General features: G+C 42.8%; 1 protein-coding gene across 4 annotated transcripts in view; it reads right to left on the minus strand.

Moving 5' to 3' along the window:
- MECOM (MDS1 and EVI1 complex locus) overlaps positions 1-17,488 on the minus strand; it is a 324,959-nt gene that overhangs the window by 114,943 nt on the left and 192,528 nt on the right. The window lies entirely within an intron of this gene.

Here is a 17,488-nt window from a genome sequence, read left to right on the forward strand (position 1 = left end):
CAGACAAGGAAAAAAGCCAAACCCTGAAGATTTACTACCAGAAGCCCTCATCAGAATATACTATGTATCTCATAAAATAAACATGGTAATGAAAACCGGTTTTCCCGAAGCCCTCGAACCTATGAGCATTAGCAGCTGCTTTCTGTAAAGCTGGTGTTGATGTCAGGGGCAGACAGACACCAGCCTGGGAGAAGCTGTGCTGGGCTCTGGTGGAGTTAAACCCACCTTGGCTGGAATTTGCCACGCTCTGTAACCCCACACTGGTAATGAGTGTGTACACACAACTCAGAAGCTCCGAAAAACTGACTCTGAAACCCAAATCTGAGTTGTAATTAGACGCCTCTTTTGCATAAACAAAATCAGACTGTCTTGTGCTTGCTTTAGAAATTGGGCTAATCTTTGACAGGTTGTTCTCATTTTCCAATTACCCACTAGGGAATGCACATTGGCACTCCGGCAAATAATTTTTGGCTGTGCCCCTTGGTTGCAAATAGTGTCATTGCTCTTGGTTAAATCTGTGAAAATTATACCTACAGCTTCTTGCTGCTGGCTGCCTGCTAGAGCATCCTGCATGGCTCGGAGACTGATTTCTTCATCAGGCTCCATATGCTGCCTCAGCTAAAGGCTACAAGCAGGGCAAAAATCTGCTGTTAAAGGAGCCACCAATGCTCTGTGCTGAGTGACAGCCTGACCAGAATCTGCTTTTTGAGCTCCCACAAACAGGTTTTCCTATAAAACCAGCATCATTCATCTGCACTGCTGCCACAGGCAGTGGCCAGGTGAATCCATGGGCTGCAGAGAGGCCTTGGCAGGAGTTTTTGGCAATCATTTTCCCAGTTATATCTGTCTGATTTGGAAGAGGTAAAATGTTTCAACATTGTAGATGGAGGATGGTTGCTGAGAAGACAAACCCAAAAGGTGTAGAAGCACGTGATTGATTTAAACCAGCACATAAGAATGCAAGTGCAATTTTTTCTTGTCTCTGTTTAAATATTTGGCATCAGAGAGAAGTCAAAGTGATACTTTTTCACCAGGACTTTGTTTTAATTTTCCCCTACCTTTGCTGAGGATGAATTCAATAATAAATCACATGAAAATTTTTAAAATTTACTTTTAAAAGGGACGTGGCAGAAAAATATTTTCGCAGCAGAACCCAGAGCAACTCCCAGTCCTTGGAGCTTCAGGGCTCCAGAGATCCCCTTGGCCTCAGCTACAGAGTGATGCCACAACTCTGCCACTTTGTGTTTGTGGTACCAGGAACAACATTGTCATTTGCTCCTCATGGGACATAAAACCTGAGTGTTTTCATATTGATTTGCTGAGCATTATGGACGGTGAATTATACCCAAAAAAAGAACAGGAAGGCTACCAAAAAGACCTTTACTTTAACTTGAAACAGTCTAGATTAAACCATGTACACTAATATTTATGGAGCCAAAAGCTAGAAGTTTATGTTGTAATTTGATTTAAAGTAAAATATAAAACCTTAATGCACTTTATAGTCATAGGCACCCCTAGCCACGTGTCTCTCTGTAGATAAATAGATGCACATGGGTAGATACACATACACATTTATAGCACTGGGGTCCCTCTAATCTGCAAAACAATCTTACAGGGTTTTCTTCAGTCAAAATGAATTAGATGAATTAATTAAACAAATCAAACTAAACTTAGTCACAGCAGCGCTCATTGCCTAAAGAGCCTCGTAAATCCGATGAATGATGGGATGATGGCAAATACATCCTCATTACCATGCTAAACTCAGTTTGCTGAATAAATTAGTCATGTCATCGATGTCGTCACTGCATTCCTCTGCCCCAGCCACTGCACAGCTGCCTCTGCTCCCTCTTCTGCTCCCTCAGTACCTGCCAGCTTCAAAGGGGCACTTGGGGGAATTAATGACTCAATGTTTGCAAAGCACCTTGAGATCCCCCAGGTGAAAGGTGGTTTATAATCCCCTCCTGGATTGTCCTGACCGTGTCAGCCAACAGGAGAAGCCAGCAGTGCTGGACCTGTAGGGTTTTCTTGTGGCTTTGGAGGTGCTCATGTGCCACATGTAGGGGTGTGGGACTACCCTGCATGTGCTGGTGGGAGCAGGGTCAAACACCACCCAGGCTGCAGGATGCACCTGTACTGGCCCACAGGGCTGCGAGTTCACTGTGCCACGATGAATAGAAAAAGCTCTTCTCTGTGAGGGCAGCAAAGGCCTGGCACAAGTTACTCAGAAAAGCTGTGCATGCCCCACCCCCAGAAGTGTTCAGGGCCAGGCTGGATGGAGTTCTGAGCAGCCTCCTCTAGTGGAAGCTGTCCCTGCCTTGGCAGGGGTGTGGACCAAGATGATCGTTAAAGGCCCTTCCAACCCAAACCATTTTATGGTTCTACAATAAACATGGCAAGGTTTATGGGGCTTGCTGGAAGACTCTGCAAATGAGGTCCTTGCTGGTGTTTGCAGATCTGGCCCATCCTGCCTCTTAGCCCAATGCTCATCCTTCTCCTTGCTACTTCTCTCAAGGATACACAATATTCCCTAAACCTGCAGAACGAAGTTCTGCTGCTTTTTAATGAGAAACAACGAATTTCTCCCTGTTCTTTCTCTGCTTATGGATTTATTTTATTTTTTTTTAATTTCTGGAGAGCAGAGAGACACAAGGCAGTAACATCCTCTGGCACTGGATCCCTCCACCCTCCAGCCAAGCATCCTGTTTCCCTTCCCAGCAGGGACAGTCAGCCGGAGCTCACGTCATGGTCCTGCACATCACCCCATCACCACTCATGTCCTCCAGGGACCTTGCCAATGCCTCTGAGCAACAAGTGACAGAGGCACCCTGATATTCCAAAAGCTTTCAAAGAAAACCAGTGGGAAAATAATTCAAAGCAGCTATACAGGTATTAAACTCCTCCTTCGCAAGAAGCTGCCAAATTTCAAGCGGAATAGTTGGCGTTTTCTCTCACAGTCTAGGAAAGGGGAGGAAAAAAGCAAAACTTCATTATGTAACTTTGAATAGACTGAGTTAGGCCATCTTTGGTTCCTGTTCTGGCAGAAGTCCCAGGTAATATTCCAGGAAGCTGCTTTTATAGGCAAAGAAACCCGTAAGCAACTATCTGAACTCACCATGTGTATATGCACATCTCATTTACTTTGGGGGAAGTTGCACACATGCATTTGCAACTAAAACTTCTCTTCCAGGTGTAAATTGAACAAAAACATCCCGGAGGAATCTACCTACAAGCACTGGGATTTGCCTTTGCACTCGGCAACATTTGTATTCCTTGGTGCAATTTTCAGCTGTGCATTGCAGGAGGGAAGGCATTACTCAGCCTGCTTTATTTTCATATGAATGAGGGTTACTGTAAGAGGGAACATTGTTTTTAATATTGGCCCTGAAAAGTACAAGCCAGCAGATGGCAGTTTAAACCACATTCAGTCAAAACAACATCATATTTTAGCCAGGGCCATTATTGTCAGATCATTTCAACACATACATTTGAAGATTTGACTGTGAGGATGGTAAGGAGACAAAAAAGAGTGGCTGGGATTGCCGCCAGGACTGCTGCACCCCTGTGGGAGAAGTTTGCACGTGGGCTGTTTCCAATGGTCAGCTCTGCAAGGCTCATCCTCAGGTTTGGATGAGCAGAGAGGGGATGGCAGTGCCAGAGGAGCTCGATGTGCCCATCAGTGCCAGAGGAGCTCGATGTGCCCATCAGTGCCCCCGTGGGTGCAGGCCATGTCTCCTCCATCCCCCTTCCAAACACACACCCTGTGGCTGGACTGGCAGGGCCGTGTGTGACTGCCCGTGCTTGGAGGGGTGTTTTTGTGCTGGCTGTTCCCAGGGTGCTTTTTTGTTTTTTTTTTAATCTTATTTACAGCACAGAAGGTGTTTGAGGTTTGCAGAAGGCCCTAAAAATGACCAGACTGTTGCCTGGTCTCATTTTCCTTGCTGCATCAGTGAATCTCCCTCAGTGCTTGCACTGTTTCAGTGGGTCCAGCCAGGTAGTTAACTACTGTCAAGTAACTTTCCTAATTCCCAATATTTAACTATGGATAGAAAAGTGGGGGGAAAGGGATTTACAAATCTAAACCAAAGCATTCCCGTTCTTCAGTGGGGTTTTGGCAGGAGGGAGCACCCCACTCCCACTGGTGTGGATGGGAACACAGCTCCCCACACATTCCAGGATGATAAACCTTTGGTATGCCTTACACTTCACTGCCCTGAAAATGCAACTTTCCACATTTATGAATACAAACAACGCTATTATCTCTACCTTTCTAATATTTAACTAATCTAAACACTCAGGTAAAATGTTATCTGAAATGGTACTTCTATAAATGCATTAACTTTGTCTTCCTTTGACTTTTAAGATATCTTTCCTTATTAATACAGCTGAAAAGATTGTTTGGAAAGCCTTCGTAAAGTGGCAGAGCAAACAGATGAAGGGCGTTCTTTAGTAGTTCTTTATTATTAGCTTTCAAATGATGCTATCTTCTTGTACTTTTCTTAACGAGAAAATAAATAGAATTTGTCTCACACACAGCTGTGTTTTTCTTTAGCTAAGGAATGCACAAAGGGAAATTTAAAAATCATGCATTATCAGTGAACAAGCTAGTTAAAGTAAATAGATTCCAGCCAACTTGCTTCTAAAAGATTAAAGGTTAATGATGGAACACCTTGATCAATAGATTCATGAATTATCAAAGTCTACAAAAGGTACATCCAATTTTCTGGCATTATCTGCCCAGCAAATGCTGAGGACAGACACACACCATCTCTCAACTGAGCCACTGCATTTTCTGTCATATCATTTAGTGCTGTTTACAGATCAACTGGCATTTCAAGAGCATCTATTAAAGCAGTTATCTGATCCCAGCTGATTATTTTAAGAAATTCAATGGCTAATGTAGGATGCTACTTTAAACATACAATATGATGCCCAAGATCCTTCTTATTCTACCAGAGATTATGTGGCAAAGCACTGAACTGAGGAGATGCACAGAACTCTGGTACCACCTCAGCAGTTCTCACTTATCGGGGCCTTAACGCTAAATAAATACATCTGGATTTGCTAAGTAATCCATAAAACAATTACCCAGCTCTCAATTGTGTCTGAGCAGCTCTAAGACAGCACACCAGGAATAGCATGAACTTGCTAAAGTCAGCTTGTAATCCCTTTCTGGGACAAAGAGTACCAAGGTAAGCTGTGCCTTTTGAAGTGTGTGCAAGGTTTGTGACAGACAGCCCTGTAAAACCATGGGCAAACAGTCTGGTGCAGGTGGATTCCCACTGCCAGCAGCCAGGCAGGTTTGAAGTCCACAGTAGCTGTCCCACTGCAGGAAAGCTGAAGTGGTTTTTCCTGGCATTTACTGAATGCATTCCTTATATAAATCTTTTGAAAAGTGTTTATCCCAACACAGCTTCTGCTGGAACATCAACCTTCGTCAAGGGGGTTAACTGACTCTGAACACATTAGTGTGGAGACATTACTGAGATTATTTATTTGTTTATTTGGGAAACTTGCTTTAATCCCTGCTTCTCTGTTGAGAAGCATCAAAGGCTTAATGTCTTTGTGTTCTATTCACGGGCAAACGAATATTTTAACTCTGCTCTTTAATGATCCTTATGGACTTTTAAATCCTGGCCCATAATATCCTGCCTGTGCCTAGGAATGCATGCTTTAATGACATCCTTGGGTGTCATTCATTGGGTCCTTCATGGATTAATCTATTCAGAAGATAAATTGGACCCATCAGATCAAAGTATTTTCACTGGAAATTCAACTCACCTGAGTCTTAACACCTCCCTCCTCTCCCTAACCATTCCCTTCCTCCTTCCCTTCCCTTCTCCACCCTTCCTCCCTGGTGATAAAGTGAACAGCACGATACAGGGCATCAGTTTGTTTTAACACAGGAGTGTGTGACCAACTTGTTTATCTCTGCACCAAAACCAGAACCACAAAATGCCACAAACCCCTTGAAAAAGTTAAAAACAGAGCTCAGGACCTCCAGTGTCCAAACTTCCAGCCAAACTCCAAGGAAATGGAGGAGCCTGGGACAGGAGGCAGTGATAGCCTGAGGATTTGCACATGCTGGTGGCCTGAGGCTATTTAATACGAGTATCTTAATTAAATGGTAAATTCCAAAGGAATTTCCAACTATTCCTAATTGCCTATTACTTTATCAGGCCAATATGAAGGGGAGAAAGGAAAATCCATTGGAGCATGCATTTTCTGCTGTTTATGTGCCATAAGAGCAGTGCTATTAACCCATGCTGGCAGTTATGATGGGATTATGGCATGCCCACTATGGAAGAATTTAATTGGAGTTATATCAGATTTAAGGCCCTTTCACAGATTATTTCACTCTAGGCTGTAACACCAGCCCTGGGTATCACAGCAGCTTTGGGGCTGAGGCCCTGCAGAGTGGGAGACCATCAGCTCAGCTGTCACACAACATTGCTCTGGTGAAATTTGCCCTCCAGCCACACCAAAACCTTGTCCTCATATAAACTGTGCCCCTGTCCATTTGCAGGAGCCCATGGAAATAAAAAACCAGCATTGTCTGGCAGAGGGTTCCATTGCCTCAGCTCAGGGAGCAAAACCCTTGAGAGGCCAGCGAATCTCACCTGCAACCATATGAAATCCCACCTGGCTTTGATTTGAATTGATAAATCAAGAAAGGTTTTACTGGATATTGAGCTTAGATTTGTGCAAAAAGTTTCCAAACCTCAGCCTAGACAGCTGCTTTCAACAGGCAGCACTTTCTGTAGGACCTCAGGTTTCCTGGTAAATCCTTTTGGGGCTCTGGTTTCTCATTCCTATTACTCCTGGCCTTCTCCACTGTGGAGTTACATGCCATGATGCAATAAAACAGAAATCTTAAGACATTCTCATTCTCTGTTAAAAGCAGCTAATTTTAATAACACATTGTGCCTGTATCTATCCCCATTGAGAAAATTTTATGGAACAAATTGTCCCACAAGTTTCAAAGAAGGTGTCAAAAAATAGATGACTGCAGAGGGGTGGCCAAAGGAATATTTAATTTCTTCTTTGGTAGAAAATAGTAAAAATAAATAACCAATTTCAAGCTAATTATTTTTTGCAATATTTAGAGATGCTGCAGTGAGGGAAAGCCCACACCTCTTAGATGTGAACTCAGGATTTTTGCTCTCTACATGCAGCTTTATCCACTATAGATCCTGTGGGCATGAAGCCCAGGTACCTATAGACTTCCAAAATGAAATAGGAGAACAAAGAGACTGAATGGCCTCTTCATGGCAGGTTACAAACATTGATTTTCTCTTATTTTACCCAATTTGCACTTAACTTTTTCTATTAACCCTTTGATTCTGGAGTTTTACAATGTTAAGCTCTGAGGCTGCAGCCTCAAGCCCACATAATTAGGTACAGCCTCTGGAAATCCTTCAGCTCAGTTCATCTTCAGCTTCCTCCCCAAAAATTGCACCTGTTTCAAAGACACTTCAAAGCACAGGTACCAACTTTTAGTATTTTATCTTAAATCTCAAAACCTTCAGTATTTTTCTTGCTGTTGGGGAGTAGCTCTTCAGTGAGTCTGGAGATCTACCCAGACAAGAAAATTAGTATTTGAATGCTATGATTTGAAGTGGGGAGGAGGAGGTTGAGGGGGCTCCTCCTTGGGTGACAGTAGTGAAAAAGCAACAGTGAGCTGATTGAGATGAATGCTGCCTTTAAAAGAACCAGAAGTATCTATTCAGTGAGAAAATGGGACTATTCCATAAAAGAGATGGGAATCAATTACAGCCTCTCATGAATACAAGGCATGAGCACTAGTTAAAGCAACAGCTCTTGACCCACAAGGATAACCTATTTCTGAACCACAGATCACTTTGTAAGAAAACATATGTCAAAACATGCATCTGAGATGGGGAAGCTCCTTTCTTCATCAGATTTAAAAAAAAAAAACCACCTCTGCAAGAATACAAATTACTTTGTGCAAAAATAAGAATTATCAGTGCAAATTACAGCTGTCCCCAATGAAAAAGGGTGCAGTACGTGTAATATTAGGCACCTTTGCCCTGTGAACAAGGCTATAGCTGGAACATGACTGCCAGGCAAGAAGCAAAAGAACAGGAAAAACAAAAATAAACTCAAGAAGTCATTGGATCAGAAGCAAAGGAGATAATTTAAGATCTGATTTGGTAAATTGAGATGACATTATGGAAAAAGTGGTTGTAAGGAAAATCGAGGATTTGAGAACGCATCAGTCCAGCCCAAGTCACACAGATCTTTCTTCATAAGCAATGGCTTTTCTCCAATTTAATTTCATTTGGATCAATTACCATTAGCCAGATCCAAGCACAGACTTGAGCAAGCCAAGCTGAGGGAGAGGACATTAAAACAAATAATAAAGGAATTGTAACACACTGAAGGGGAGATGGTGAAGCTTACTAAAACCATGGACACTGCTTCAAAATCCAGCACACAAACCCAGCATTAGTAGCCTACATGAGAATGGGGAAGTGCTCAGTTTGTATTAACCTAATAAATAAGGAGTAGGGATTTGGAAATTACTGAAGTTGTTATTGCAACTGTTTACTTTGTATAAGCTGATAGGGGGTTAAGCCCTTACAAGAGTCATTCCCAGGAATTGTTAAACAATTTACAGTTCTGAGAAAAAAATGCATCAATATTGGATTTGAAACCCATCTTGAGGGACTGATCAAATATGAAATCCGCCCTAGAGAGCACACTTCAGTGCAATGCCTGAGCCCTTAGATAATGCCCAACATGCTGAGACTGCCTTCCCCCGCCCTGCCAAGGGGAAAAACAGAAGGAATGAGAAAGAGAAAACTGAAGGGCTAAATCCTGCACTCCAACCACTCCAATTGAGTGAGGAAACCAGATGCCTTATTTCTAAGTGTGAAAGTGGATGAGACATCCCTCAGTACCCAATGGCTTGCACTGCAAATCCTGCACTGGGGCTAAGGTCATTGCTCTTGCTTTTTAATATTTCAGCTGTTAATAATAATTATATTAATAATCTAACAATTACAAATGTCATTAATTAAACTTATCACATTGCCCCAATTACAAATGTCATTAAACTTATTACATTGCCCTTATAATATTTCATACATATTTTAGCCATAAACTGAAGTCTATTTAACCTTGTATGAATTTGAAAGGAGCTTGAATCATATTCTTTTTGAAAGCAGTGCAATTTTTGGTCCCATCAGAAGGCAGTGGAAGACAAGAATTCCAGAGCAATCTTTTTGGCTTTAATTTGAGCTGAAGACACCTGAGGTGAAAAAGTCACAAGTATGTTTGTAGTCCAAAGCAGAAGGAATTACACACTGAGATCTAAGACAAATAATTTTCACAATGTGATGATAACAATTTAATTATTTCCTTCAGAAATTCAAAACTGAATTACCAAAGCCAGCACATCCACATAATTTGGGACAGTGTCTGAAGGCTTCATTCCTTTACTCTTCGTTGTCTCTGCTCACAGCTTGCAATTAAATAAAATGCTATGAAAATTCAGTGCCAGCTGTTAGCATCATCTACCACTGGCAAAAAATAGCACCAGGGAAAATTAAACTACCTGGTGTCTGATTATAATTAAAGTCCAATGGACCAGGCATGGCGGCTTCTGTGTGCACCTTTCTAGGGACCACCAGCTCCAGCTGAAGGGCAGTGCAGGGCTCTCTTTCTAGTACATCCATAGGAAATGGCTGTGAAAATAATTCTGTACTGGCAGATGGATTTTTTTCAAAACTAAGAACAAAGCCACAGATCAAAATCCCCACTCTTGCTGCAGTGATTTCTCATACTGATAATTAAGTCCATTTTGCATATTGCAAAATCACACTGACTGTCACTGTAAATTTTCTCCCGTTATTGACAAACTGTTTGCAGATCCAGAGATGAGTGGGCCTTTTTCTAAATCCATGATTATGTATATATATATCACCTACATCACTGACATCATCCAATAAACTTAATTGACGGTGGTTTGTCTTAACTAACCTACGTTTTCAAGGTGTTGTCATGCAGAATGAAATGTGTGTGCATTTAAAAACTGCACCCCCTGGGATGGCTGGCATAGGTACAAATCCTCAGTTATAAAGCTGAGTTATAACCCAGCCTTCCCAAGAAATGCTGATGGCATTAGTGGTGTGATTTCTGATAAGATGCCCACGCCTTCCTTCCCTTGGTCCTACCTCTGAACCAGCATGTGCAGGTTTCCCAGCCACCTCCAGGGATGGTTAATCACCAGCCAGTGATGCATTTCTCTCCCTGGCCATACAGACCAACAGGGACAGCACGTACAATGGTCCCTGCAATATCACCTCACTCTGCCTCTGCAGTTTCGCCAGACGTGAACTTTCATTTCCATGGGACCGTCTGATGAAAAATAATGAACAAATTTCTCATATTCCACAGACAGGGACACATCACGACAAGACTCATACCAGATTTATGTTATGATTCAAAGGAATCATACAGCTCTGCCTCACCAGAAACCACTTGGAACAGGATCATTGCTTTGGATGCGCACAAGGCAGCCGTGGAACAAATGAGCAAGCCAAAATATAGCAGAGCTCAAGACACTTCTGGGTTTTTAATGTCTTATTAGAGATGAGCAAATGCATCGGAGAACAAAGCACACTACTAACTGATCTTATTCCAGACCCTTTCAAAATCCATGCAGTGAAGTCCCTCTTTCCCTTCCCTGCCACTGAAGCCCAAAAGACACATTATCTTTGAAAATATGCTGCAGAATTCCCAGGGTCAGCGGGTCTGGCATCGTCTGCTGGGCTGGCTGCAGGCTCCGCATCGCGTGCGCTGGGGCTTCCTCGGGGGAAGCAGCACTCACTGCATTCCACCTTCTTAATGGGGTGTAATCAGGAACACGTTTGCTTCAGACCTATTAGTGAACTTCCCGCTCTGAGCCCAGGCTCTTTTCTAAACTCGTTTCTGTAAAACCTAAATATCAAATTGTTGTCATTTTGTTAACGACAGTACCTGGCGCTCTCGCTGATGAGATTTCAGCCCAGTGTGTTTCCCTGCTTTTTGCATGAGAAAGGAAAACACAGACATGCTACTTGATCTTCCTCCTTTAACTTTCTTTTTCTTCCTCTGTTTTTTTAATCTGTGCAAAATAATGGGATGCTGTGTTTTTCCGATACTGAATATGAAAGAGAGTCGCACCTCAGAGCTGGAAAAGCCTGCCTTAATTCTTGGCTACAAATGCTATATTTGTTTCTGGATCACTGCATAAATGGGGTAAGATTAATACTTCTTTGGTTTCAAAAACACACTGTACAAAGTTGCCTGATTCAAATACTAAACTTGTGAGTTGTCAGTTTAAACAAGCAGCATGTTTCCTTCTCTTTGTCATTATCCAAAAGAAAAATAAATGATAGAGCCTCCTTCCCCACTGCATTCCAAAGGGCTGTCATTTAAAAAATGACAGTGCTTGTAACTGCGTCCACAAGTTTTGCTCAATATCAAAATTGCCCAGTTTTAATATTGGGGCATTCCATTCAGACAGAGACGCTGACAATCAGCCCAGCTTAAAAACTGCTATTGGGTGCATAAATAGCCAGCTCAAATACTGGCTTGCACTGAATCAGATTTATTAGTACACTCACAAGACAAAAGGGCAGAAGCAGCTATCCCATGTGACTGCACTGCTCAGGCTATTGTATTTTACCCAGGCACCCTTGAAAGCATCTGAAAATCCTGGATTTGGCTCAAACACACCCAGAAATAGCACAGCTCCACAGGGATGAGGAATGTGCCCACTACCCAGCAGGTTTGCTGTAGGGGTTTATCCCTTTTGTTGACCAAGACCCTCTGCAGGCAGCTCCCCACACCCAGGGCCCCTCAAGAGCCCCCCCAGACAGCTGGGGAACCTCCCCTAAATCACATTTCCCTGTTAGGTCAGTGGAGCACTCCAGCTCTGGCCTGCTCTGACTTTAGAGGACGTGGAAGGAGTTCTCCAGCCTTGGCTGTGCTCTGAGTGGAGTTCCTCCCTGGACTGCATCCAGCCAAGCACGGCTTTCCCAGCCCAGCCTCCCAGAAAACCTGAACAGAGTCCACCCTGTCAGCCTGGCCAGGAGCACGGCTCAGAATTCATGTTTTATTAAAGCAACATCAGGAACACCTTTCAGTGTGCATGAGCATCTATTCTTACACTCAGAAAAAGCTCCCATCCAGCTCTTGGCACTATCTGTGATCACGAGGAGAAGAAATGTTAAAATCCCTCTGTCTAAATCACTGGACTGGGATTAAGATAAACTTAGGTTCAGATCTTAACTCTACCACAATATTTCTGTGTGTTTCAGCTGCCTATGAAACTCTTCCATGTCCTGAAAATCCCAGTTTATAGAATTGCCAGAACTGCACAGAAACGAGAAATTTCAATTTTGGAGAAAAAAAACTCTAAATCAGAACTGAAAACCAAAAAGCCAATGCTGCCCTTGAAACAAATACTCAGGAAAAATTCCTGGATTTAGAAACACTTAAACACATATGACACTCTCCCACAAAACACTGGAGTCCTATTGGAAGATTTCTCAGGTTTTCCCTATAGTGAAACAATTTCACCATCAGGTATTCTGTGGATGAAGACACCAGATGTTCCTTGGTATCTACATAGTCACCTTCTCTCAGAAGACAACTGATGAATAGCCCCTGCTCCACATTTTGTTCCTCATGAGCCAAAAGGCCTGAAAGGAGAATGGAACCACCTTGTCTTTTCATGCCTTCAGCCACTTAGGTGGCTGTGGAGCCACGTGCTGAAAAGGAAAAATCTTCCAAGCTCATTTTATTTGTCAACCAATTTTTGGAATTTCCTATTATTTCTAATTTCTCTCTCAGGCGAGACCAAGACCTCAAGGAGAGAGTTGGTGGTCAGGACGTGTGTTGGGATATGCAGGAGCTGGGTTTAACTCCCTGCTCTGGATCAAACACCTGGCCAAGCAGAAGATGGCTCATGGAAAGGTAACACCAGCTCAGCTGGGGACTGACACATCGCAGACACACTCACCAACCAGGGGAGTCATATTTTCTGTGCCTGTAACCACCACACCCAAGCCTGAGACACATTTCCAAAGGGGAACTTCAATGCAAGGAGAAGACTCTCAGGAAAGCCTCTTGGGTTTAATGAATCCGTATTTTCTGACAGAAAACATTTTCCTTTATTTGAGCAAGAGAATCACCAACAGCTCCAGGCTGGACACTGGTTTTGCCTCAAGGCCATATCTTTCTCTTTAGGAAGCAGCTGTTTACCAGCCGCTCCCAGTGCCCTGGACTAGGAGAGCCCATCCCACTGCTGAAACTGCTCTGCCCACCCTCCCTGTGCTCTACACTTCTCCTGCTGCCTGTGGCGAGCATCCTGCCTCTGGGAAGAGTCTTCTTCTTCACCAGCGGTGCTTTACAACCTCCTGGAGGATTTGTTTCCAACAGCAGATGGCAGACGTGGGGACGCCCACCTGAGCCTTCCTCAGAGACCTGGCAGTTTAAAGAGTTTATGGCCAAACCTCAGCAGAGCTGCTGCAGCCGGCTCCCGGGGAGAAATCTCACACGGCGCTTCTGTTTCTCCTCACTCATTCGGGCTCCACATGTGAAAACCCAAGGTGTAAAAAAACAGAGCCTGATCTAAATATTGCATAGCCAAGCCCGGCAGCTAAGCCATCATTAGGTGTTGACTTGACAAATTTTCTGGGGTCAGTACCTGTGTAGTCTTTCCTATAAAGCAAGCCAGCTTGTTTCTCTCTTCTTACTATTGCAGGCCAGTTTTAAACCTCCCCAAAGACTTTATTTGTAGGATGTGCCTTTGCTTATGGAAAAGTAACATGTGCAGACAAAATAACTGTTTTTCAGGTTTGATACTCAAGCCCAGCTGAAACTAATCAAAAGTCTGGGATCTTTGGACCCTGGAAGGGCAAGGCTCCTAATGAAGACAGATGTTGGACAACAGGGGGAATGAAAGGGTATCTGGTCTCATCTATACCACAGGGTGGATTTCCCAAAGGAATTAAAGTGATTGAGTTGTGTCCTTTTTAAATATTATCCTTCTATTTCTTCCACTTAAAGTCATCTCACATGTGTGCTTTTCCCTGTTTGCTTCAAGACTTACAAAAGATGCTGGTGCTAGTGTGTTTTGAGGGATATAACTGGGAAATCTTAGTCTTTCGTCTTTCACAGAAAAATTATTTATCATTACCTTTGAGGATTTACTCACTGGCTTGGCCAGCTCAGCCAAGTCCTAGTTATGCACTCATTTACATGTGAGACAAGCTCAGCTCCCACTCAAACACCTAAATGAAAAATGTAATTCCTCTGCAGTGACAAGATCTACAGGTTTTTGTTGCGGAAAATGTGTTAAAAATGAGAAAAACCAGCTCCATGCCAAAAATAGCCCATCCCAGGGCTGCTTTACTGTGATCAGAGTCTTTCTTGAAATCACATACATTGTTGAAACTGATGTCCCATATCTGTTCTAGCTAAAGATATAGAAGAAGTCTGTGTGCCATGAGATGTGGGCATGGCAGTGGCATCTCCTTTTCCACCTCAACTGTCAGATCCATTTATGCCCTAAAACATGTCATTTCACTATACTTCTCATTATATCAACTTTTATTGCTCCACATTCTATCAGCCATGAAATGATGCAAACCTTTAAAAAAGAAAAACAAAGCGCAAATAATGGAATTCATCTCTATCACTGAAGAACACCAGAGTTTTACCAGGAAAAGTTTAATAAATAAAGGCCCTTGTCCCCACCCTGCCTTGCCACTTGTAGTTTCCCAGTTCCCTTAATGCCTAACCTTCAGTTGCTGTGAAACCAGATGGTTAAACAATTAGATAAATCACGGGCATTGCTTACTTTGTCTCTTCTGTAAGCACCAAACAATAAATCTCACAACTTTCTTGCCACGAAAGCGACAGTGAATGCCCAGCCCTGGTTCAGCAGCTGGACTCCTATTTCCTGGGCCCACAGAAGACAGAAAATATCACATTTCTACCTCCTTCGACCCTTTCAAAATCCCTGTCACGCTTCATTGCTTTACAAGGCATCATTTCACTGTTGCAACAAAGATTACAGGGAATCTAACAGGTAAGGCCCCAAGCAAACACGGAGCAGAGCAGACCCAAACAGGAGGCACACGGACTTCATGTCTTATCTGCTCCCCATCTTGGCATTTCTAACCACAGGACTGCCCTGCTGACAGCCCTGCCTGTCCTCAGGCAATGAATCTGTAATAAGATATACACACACAACAAATAATAGAGGTGGTTTGTTGTGTTTGGGGTTTATTTTTTTCCTGAAAAAATATATACCGAGGTAATTAAATTGCTAACATGATGGATGGCCTCATTTTATATTTGAATTCAAAGTGACTTGCTATAACATATAAAAAAGTGACTTGCTGCAAAAAAAGTGTGATGATATAACTTGCGCTGAAATAGAAATATGGATATTTTCCTTGAATTGTGAAGAATCCAACTTTGATGCTCTTGCAATGACAATGTATAGCATTTGGATGTTTTACCTCAAATCCTAGAGCATTTTGGAGGTATTAAGTAACTCAAAAGTAGAGAAACTGAGGCACTGTTAGGTTGCAATGTATTTCAGATAACACAAAAAAAAATACTTAGAAAAAATATATCACAATAATCTGAGAAGGAGACTAATTATTTCAGTACTGGACCTTATAGAAGCCCTGAAAAATAAGATATTGTATATGGCTTTGGCAGTGTCACTTGTAGTTAGAGCTGTACAAACTCTCATTTATAGATTTAATATTCAGAGAGACTGTAAGAGTATCATATCAATACCACTCTCATATCATCATGATATGGGAAAACTGTCTGATTTCCTTATCCCCCTTTCTCTCATCCCACAGGAAAAAAATAAGAAGCACTGACCAGCAGCTAAAAATATTTCAGAATAGCTTCAGGACTTTCACAGAGTCATTAAACAAACTAAGGATTTGGTGTCATGTTTGAAGGCCTCTCTTAATGGGAAGTTTGGGTTGTAATGCATTATAATTTAGGGGACCTAACTTTGCATTTGTTCTCTTTCTGTGAGAAATTTGTGATCCATACCACAGGCTGTGGAAGCATTGGCCAGAAGCCATGAAAGTATTAAATGTAAATGGCTTGTTACCTCAGCAGTTATTTGCTGTGCAGCAATGCTGGGTTTAAAAATCCACTCCAAAACCCTGTAAATCCTGGTATATATTTTCTTGCTTTTGCCTGACACTCACAGAGTTAACAGGCAAAACATTTCAATAAAACTTCCACACAAAGGAGCTAAGATGTTAAAAACTCACTGTTCACATCTGTTCATCATTTCATTGTGCGGCCACACGTTAGATAACCGCGCGTACTCGCAAGAGCACAATGCCCAGCCCTGACCTCAGCTGTGACATCAAACAAGCACACGGGGGAATTATTCCAGCCTTTTGGCACTGGCGTGGTTGACTTCCACAAAGGGGGAGCAGAAAAACTCTGCCTGATGAGCGGCGAGACTGCAAGATTAGCAACCAACTTTTATCAGCCCTTTGCTGTGGGTTTCTTTGCAATAGGAAAATGTGAGCGTGTAAATAGGTCCATCCCCTAAAATTAGGCAAACATCATAACAGGGCAGTTAAGTAACCTGTAATTACACTGTCACTTGTATTAACTCCATCACCCGCTAATAGAGTAAGTTATAGTGGAAGCAGCCAATGTTGTTAGGGGGGTTATTTATTTTATGCCCTAATTAATCAGTACTGACACTGAACCACATCCTTCCTCCTTCCTCATTATTTAAATCACCCATTTATATGGATGAGCCTCTTTGCTTTGTGCATTTCATTAATGCCTCCACATGCTCCCACAAGGAAAGCGGCGGGTGCTGTTCCGGAGAGGGGGCAACAGAAACGCCTGGAGGGTGCTCTGCTCTCCCAACCTTTATTCCCTGGGAAGGGCAGTGGGAAGTCAATGGGGTTGAGCCTTTGGGGTCTGGTCCTGTCACGGTGAAAGGGAAGAAGCAGCTTCCCTGTGTTTACCCAGTTTCAAGCATTTCGTACTTGAGGAGACAGAGCAGAACATCTTTGTGGAGGGCACCACCACACAAGGAAACCTTTGCTGCAAGACAGGCACATGCCTAAGTGATTTCCTGAATCAAGGTCCTGATCCTAAAATTGGAAGTGACAGGTAGAAGTTCCCTTACCCGCCCGTCACCCGTCCTGAGGCTGCGAGTGAAACAGACAAGTAAAAACTACTTGGTCTGCAGGATGGAGGTCAAAGTGTAGTGGGTTTAAACTGACTAGAAGGCAATTTGGAAAAGTGAAATTCATTATATCTTCTGCAGGGCTTTAAGTAGGGGTACACAGTCTCTTATAGTTCCCCTAAACTTTGGGGGTTTTTTTTGCACCCATGTATTAAGGGAGTCCCTCTGCAGTACTTCATAACAGAACAGCCAAATCAGTCTGAATCAAAGTAGTTTTGAGGG

The sequence above is a fragment of the Camarhynchus parvulus genome, chromosome 9 (assembly GCF_901933205.1).
Source record: "Camarhynchus parvulus chromosome 9, STF_HiC, whole genome shotgun sequence".
NCBI classification, from domain to species: domain Eukaryota; kingdom Metazoa; phylum Chordata; class Aves; order Passeriformes; family Thraupidae; genus Camarhynchus; species Camarhynchus parvulus.